At 47.9% G+C, this 7,227-nt stretch overlaps 1 protein-coding gene across 5 annotated transcripts in view; it reads left to right on the top strand.

The window, feature by feature from the left end:
* Positions 1-270, top strand: part of Nwd1 (NACHT and WD repeat domain containing 1) — a 73,454-nt gene extending 73,184 nt beyond the window's left edge. For all 5 annotated transcript variants that reach the window (XM_063275922.1, XM_039094986.2, XM_039094985.2 and 2 more), the window contains one exon: positions 1-270. This exon is cut by the window's left edge and continues 4,053 nt beyond it. The gene's annotated coding sequence lies outside the window, so the exon portion shown is untranslated.
* The last annotated feature ends 6,957 nt before the right edge of the window (positions 271-7,227 follow it).

The following is a 7,227-nucleotide window of genomic DNA, read 5'->3' as shown; positions in this document are numbered from 1 at the left end:
CTCTAGCTTGAGCAGAGAGCCCCTGATGCGGAAAAAAGGCCACTTCTGTTGTTAAGACTTTCCCATGAATCCCGGACATTATATCAGGGAAGGTTTTGGTGCACTGCTTCTGGCCTAAAATTCCAATGTCTGGGGCATGGTCATACAAGCATTTAATCCCGGTCTTGGGAGCCAGAGGCAGGAGGATCTCTGTAAGTTTGAGGCCGGCCTGTTCTACATAGCAAGACCCTGTCTCAGAAACAAAACAAAATAAAATTCTGTTCACTGCAACAGCCTGAAGGAGATTTAATTATGAACTATGTTCCGGGTTGGTGACTTGGGGGAGCACAGGGTGGAAGCATGTTAGCAGTTTCTGCTGCTGCGTGAACGTCAGACTGTGAGCCCGGCTCCCGTGGGTGCCGTGGATGGAAACATGCCTGTACACAGACTATGCTCACCAAGCCCACGGCAGGCAGCTGGCCATTCCAGGGTAATTTAGTTGCTGTGAGTCAAACACCTGACAGCAATTTAAAAGAGGAAGGGTTTCTTTGGCCTTAGGGTTGCAGTTACAGTCCATCATGACGTAAAGAGGGGCAGATGCTCTTGGCTCACATCGGGACAGATACTTTGTTGTTTAAAGTTCATTCTAGATCTCTGGTTCAAGCCACAGTGCCAGCCCTGTTCATGGTGAGTCTTCTGTCCTCAGTCAAAGTTCCCTGGAAATGCTCTCGCAGACTCCCAAGAGAGTCCAAATCTAGTCAGAGTGACTGAAGATTACCCAGGGTTAGTCTACTCCTTGCCAACTTGGCATATCACAGCAGCCTGCCCTGTCCTTAAGGCTTCTTGGCTATCTCATAGTGCAGAGCGCATTTGGCCTGTCTCTGAATGTGCTCAAAAATAACTTTACTTGTGTGCAGGGGCAGGAAGTACACTGCACACTGCTGTGATGTAATGTGGATCTTGGAGGACAGCTTGTAAGACTTGATTTTTTTTCCCACCAAGTGGCTGTTGGGGATCAAACTCAGTGGGGTCAGGCTTGGCAGCAGGCTCCTTTACACACCGAGCCCTTTCACCAGCCCCTCAAACTCCCAACAGTTCTAACATTGTTCAGAAGCCTCTCCTGAGGCTCCAGCACCCCCTTAACTGTGAACTGTGTAAAATAATATAAAGAAAGTCATGTTTCAATATGTATGAGGCCAGCCTGGTCTACGCAGTGAGCCAGACCTGTCTCACACAACCAACTTTTCAAATTCCAAGGGCACAGGTTAAAATAGGAAAGAATGAGTGGATCAAAATCAGATCAAAGCAAGACAGGAGCCGGCCAGGAAATACCAAATCCTGAAATGTGCTGTTCGGTACCTGAAGCTCTTGGGCCAGCATCTGGGCCCCAACAGTCCACTTGCTGCACACATAGCCTCTCTCTTGGGCCAGTTCTGCCCATCTACATCTTTCCTTGGGAAATATACTATGGTCTTGGCACCTTCAAAGTCCTGGGGTCTGGGCTGACAAGATGGCTCAGTGGGTGAAGGCATTTGCTGCCAAGTCTGGGGAGATGCATTAGATCCCTGAGGCTTACATGGTAGAAGGAGAGAACAGACGCCCACAGGTTCTCATCTGACCTCCACACTTGCACTCTGGCAGGCACATCATTGTGCACACATGGCTGCTGAGGAAATAAATGTAATAAAAAGTAAACTCCTGGGTCTCCATGGCAACGCAGGGCTCACCTCCACAGCTTCCCGCAGTGGTCTCTCCGATGCCTTCTTCCAGGAACCTGACCATCCTACATACTGCCTGGCCTTCTGATCCTGATATGCCAACAAAACCAGTACCACATGATTGCTGCCACCAGTCAGGATGCTCATCGGGTACCTGCCTCTGTGTGCCTCAGGCTGACCCTGGGAAAGCACTTCCCTAGGTGCCCGTTGGGAGCTGGGAAGCCCTGTGCTGTCTCCTTCCCACTGAATTTGCACTGTTCTAAGCAGTGTCTTCCTCCCAGGAGGCCCGACCCTCTGGACCCAGCGCAGGGGCCCTTCCTCTGTAGAATGCTACTAATTGTTCCAGCAGACATGGGGCTGGCCTGAAACCCTTCCTGCCCAGAGTGTCCTCCCCAGCAGTGAGCAGTTTCAGTTTCCCCAGACAGGTGAAGTTGGTTTTTCTTGAGTCACATGAGTCCCCTGCCTCCACTGCTATCCAGCAGAGAGGGCTTATTTCAGCTCACGGCCTGAGGAGCAGCTCTGGGCAGTGGTTCACATTTGGGCAGAAGAGTAGAACAAACACGTAGCTGGCTTTCTCACTCTCCTCTTTTCTATTCAAGCCAGGCCCCTGGAAACAGGCCTCTTAGACAAGCAGAGGAGTGTCTCCTAGGCAACTCACCGGGGGTGTGGGGTGTGGGGGTGTGTGTGGGGGGCAGGGGAGTTAAGTCCACAAAGAGACTTAACCATCGTGTTCACATTGCCTTTTCTTTCTTGTCTTCATTTTTCTTTGTTTTGTTTTTGATAAATTTCCTTTTTGTTTGGGTTTATTTGTGCTGAGACAGAATTTACGTAACACTGGCTGCCTTGGAACTCACACGTGGGTCAGACAGAGATCTCCTGCGGCTACCTCTAGAGTGCTGGGACTAAAGACCATCGCACCCAGCTAAGTAGTTTCCTATAACAGGTTTCCTCCCAGCATTCAAGGCTATCCTGGACTATAGAGTGCGTTTCAGCATGATACCCTGTCTGGAAAAATAAAAAAATGTAATAAAGAAGAAACTGTCCTTCAGGCTGTACCGACCGGCAGCAAGGGTGGAACATTCTTGTCCCCGCCTTACACTCTCATGTATGGAGGCGACCACAGCACTTATGTCACTTATCCTGGAGCACAGACTGTGAAGGCTCGTTTTCAACAATCACTCTCAGACAGCAGAGAAAACTACCCTAAACAGGACGGTGACATCGCCTCTCTGGCTCTTGAGTTATTAACATGATGAATCGATATTAAATTCTATTTTAGGGTGTGGGGGGGTAGGGGTGTTATGGATGGAACCTCTCTCTTCTATACACGAGTCAGGGACTACCTGAGCCATGCCCCCTGCCCTTCACTGGGGGATTCTAGGCAGGGCCCCACCCCTAATCCAGCCCTACACTGGAGGACTCAAGGCAAGCCTCAGCCTACCAGAGGTGTTTGAATCCTTTATAAACCTGACAGGACCCCAGCACAAATGCTCTCGAGGACAGGGGGTTCGTGTACTGCTATGGTATGGATCTGAAATGTGCACCAAAAGCCTACGTACAAAGCCTTCGTTTGGGTGTGGTGATGTACTCTGCTACAACCAGCAAGGCCGAGGCAAGAGGAGAGCTGTTGTCTGAGGCTAACCTGAGCTGCACAGTGGGATTTTTGTCCCGAAAAACCTAAAAACTGAAAGAAAAGGGAGCTATTTCTCCAGGATGCTCCCCTGGGAGGAAGGGGAACCTATGGGAGGCCAGGTCTTGTGGGAGGAAGTTGGGTTACATGACACTGGGGGACACTGAAGGACATTGGTCTCTTCCTCTCTCTTTCTGGGCTACCAAGAGATGGGCGGCTAGGACCACTTTATGCTGCCTGCTGTGAACCCAAAAACAAAGGTAAGGCAGCACACGCCTTTAATCCCAGTACCCCGGAGGCAGAAGCAGGTGGATCTCTGTGAGTTCGAGGCCAGCCTGGTCTACATGGAGGGGCAACAACTGTCCCACTTCAAAAAAAAAAAAATGTGGAGTCAAAATGAATCTTTCAGGCCAGCAAGACAGCTCAGTGGGTAAAAGCACTTGCCACCAAGCCTGATAACCTGATTTTGGGCCTCAGAACCCACACGGCAGGAGGAGAGAACTGACTCCCATACACACAATTAAAAAAATAAATAGGGGTTGGGGATTTAGCTCAGTGGTACAGCGCTTGCCTAGTAAGCGCAAGGCCCTGGGTTCGGTCCTCAGCTCCGAAAAAAAATTTTTCTTAAATGTACTCTATTTTTGGATTGATACCATGGATATATTTTCACAGGCTCAGAAAGCTGAACCACACACAATGGATTCATCCCCAAGGTGTAACTAATTACACGAGGAGGAGCTGAGCCATCTCAGGGGAGCCTGCAAGACACCCACCTCAGGTATGAGACTTAAGGCACAGCCAATGACCCAACACAGTGATCGAAACCAGTAAGCCTTTTTTTTTTTGGTTCTTTTTTTTGGAGCTGGGGACCGAACCCAGGGCCTTGCGCTTCCTAGGTAAGCGCTCTACCACTGAGCTAAATCCCCAGCCCCCCAGTAAGCCTTTAGTATATATATTCCATTCATTCTGTTTTCCCATAGATTTGGTTTTTTTGAGACTGGCTCTCTCTATGTTGCCATGACTGGTTTGGACTGGCCTTATATAGACTTAGCCTGGCCTTGAAATCACAGAGATCCACCTGCCTCTGTATTCTGAGTGCCGGGATTAAAGGAATGTACCACCACATCTGGCTCAAAGATTTTTAATTTTTATTATTTTTTAAACTCTGTGTGTGTGTGTGTGTGTGTGTGTGTGTGTGTGTGTGTGTGTGTGTGTGTGCACACGCGCGCGCGCGCCTGTGTGGTTTGTGCACTGTAGTGCCATGCCCAAATGCCAGAAGAGGGTGAGTTGGATCCCCTGGAACTGGAGTAACAGGCAGCTGTGAGCTACTTCGTGTGGGTGCTGACAACGGGACTTGTGTCACCTATGAGAGCAGCAAGAATTCTTCTCTTTTTAAAATTTTAAATTTATTTTGTTATGTGTGTAGGTTTTTTTGTCTGTGTATCACGTGTGTACAGTGCCCATAGTGGCCAGAAGAGGTTCAGATCTCTGGGACTAGAGTTACAGACAGCTGTGAGCCACCATGTAGGTGCTGGGATTTGAACCCAGGTCCTCTGCAAGAGGACCCAGGTCCAGAGCTGGGGACCGAACCCAGGGCCTTGGCGCTTGCTAGGCAAGCGCTCTACCACTGAGCTAAATCCCCAACCCCAAGATGTATTGTTTTTTAAAGTGTTTTTTTTTTTTTAATTTTTATTTATACGAGTACACTGTAGCTTCAGACACACCAGAAGAGGGCATCAGATCCCATTACAGATGGCTGTGAGCCACCATGTGGTTGCTGGGAATTGAACTCAGGACCTCTGGAAGAGCAGTCAGTGCTCTTAACCACTGAGCCTGGGTGTGCTGTTTTGTTTTTTTTTTTTTTTCGGAGCTGGGGACCGAACCCAGGGCCTTGGGCATGCTAGGCAAGCGCTCTACTGCTGAGCCAAATCCCCAACCCCGGGTGTGCTGGTTTGAATAAGAATGCCAAAACCATCAAATGGAAAAAAGATAGCATTTTCAGCAAATGGTGCTGGTTCAACTGGAGGTCAACATGTAGAAGAATGCAGATCGATCCATGCTTATCACCCTGTACAAAGCTTAAGTCCAAGTGGATCAAGGACCTCCACATCAAACCAGACACACTCAGACTAATAGAAGAAAAACTAGGGAAGCATCTGGAACACATGGGCACTGGAAAAAATTTCCTAAACAAAACACCAATGGCTTACGCTCTAAGATCAAGAATCGACAAATGGGATCTCATAAAACTGCAAAGCTTCTGTAAGGCAAAGGACACTGTGGTTAGGACAAAACGGCAACCAACAGATTGGGAAAAGATCTTTACCAATCCTACAACAGATAGAGGCCTTATATCCAAAATATACAAAGAACTCAAGAAGTTAGACCGCAGGGAAACAAATAACCCTATTAAAAAATGGGGTTCAGAGCTAAACAAAGAATTCACAGCTGAGGAATGCCAAATGGCTGAGAAACACCTAAAGAAATGTTCAACATCTTTAGTCATAAGGGAAATGCAAATCAAAACAACCCTGAGATTTCACCTCACACCAGTGAGAATGGCTATGATCAAAAACTCAGGGGACAACAGATGCTGGCGAGGATGTGGAGAAAGAGGAACACTCCTCCATTGTTGGTGGGATTGCAAACTGGTAAAACCATTCTGGAAATCAGTCTGGAGGATCCTCAGAAAATTGGACATTGAACTGCCTGAGGATCCAGCTATACCTCTCTTGGGCATATACCCAAAAGATGCCCCAACATATAAAAAAGACACGTGCTCCACTATGTTCATTGCAGCCTTATTTATAATAGCCAGAAGCTGGAAAGAACCCAGATGCCCTTCAACAGAGGAATGGATAAGAAAATGTGGTACATCTACACAATGGAATATTACTCAGCTATCAAAAACAACGAGTTTATGAAATTCGTAGGCAAATGGTTGGAACTGGAAAACATCATCCTGAGTGAGCTAACCCAATCACAGAAAGACATACATGGTATGCACTCATTGATAAGTGGCTATTAGCCCAAATGCTTGAATTACCCTAGATGCCTAGAACAAATGAAACTCAAGACGGATGATCAAAATGTGAATGCTTCACTCCTTCTTTAAAAGGGGAACAAGAATACCCTTGGCAGGGAAGAGAGAGGCAAAGATTAAAACAGAGACTGAAGGAACACCCATTCAGAGCCTGCCCCACATGTGGCCCATACATATACAGCCACCCAATTAGACAAGATGGATGAAGCAAAGAAGTGCAGACCGACAGGAGCCGGATGTAGATCGCTCCTGAGAGACACAGCCAGAATACAGCAAATACAGAGGCGAATGCCAGCAGCAAACCACTGAACTGAGAATAGGACCCCCGTTGAAGGAATCAGAGAAAGAACTGGAAGAGCTTGAAGGGGCTCGAGACCCCATATGAACAACAATGCCAAGCAACCAGAGCTTCCAGGGACTAAGCCACTACCTAAAGACTATACATGGACTGACCCTGGACTCTGACCTCATAGGTAGCAATGAATATCCTAGTAAGAGCACCAGTGGAAGGAGAAGCCCTGGGTCCTGCTAAGACTGAACCCCTAGTGAACTAGACTGGTGGGGGGAGGGCGGCAATGGGGGGAGGGTCGGGAGGGGAACACCCATAAGGAAGGGGAGGGGGGAGGGGGATGTTTGCCCGGATACCGGGAAAGGGAATAACACTCGAAATGTATATAAGAAATACTCAAGTTAATAAAAAAAAAAAAAGAATGTCCCCCACAATCATGAATGCTTCCTTAAGGGGGTAGAATTGTTTGAAAGGAGTCGAAGGGTTAGGAGGTGTGGTCTTGTTGTCATTGAGATTTCCAAAGTTTAGCACCATGGCTGTCTACCTGAAGCCACGTTCCCACCACAGT

This window comes from Rattus norvegicus, chromosome 16, assembly GCF_036323735.1.
Source record: "Rattus norvegicus strain BN/NHsdMcwi chromosome 16, GRCr8, whole genome shotgun sequence".
NCBI lineage: Eukaryota > Metazoa > Chordata > Mammalia > Rodentia > Muridae > Rattus > Rattus norvegicus.
This window is presented reverse-complemented; position numbering and strand designations above follow the sequence as displayed.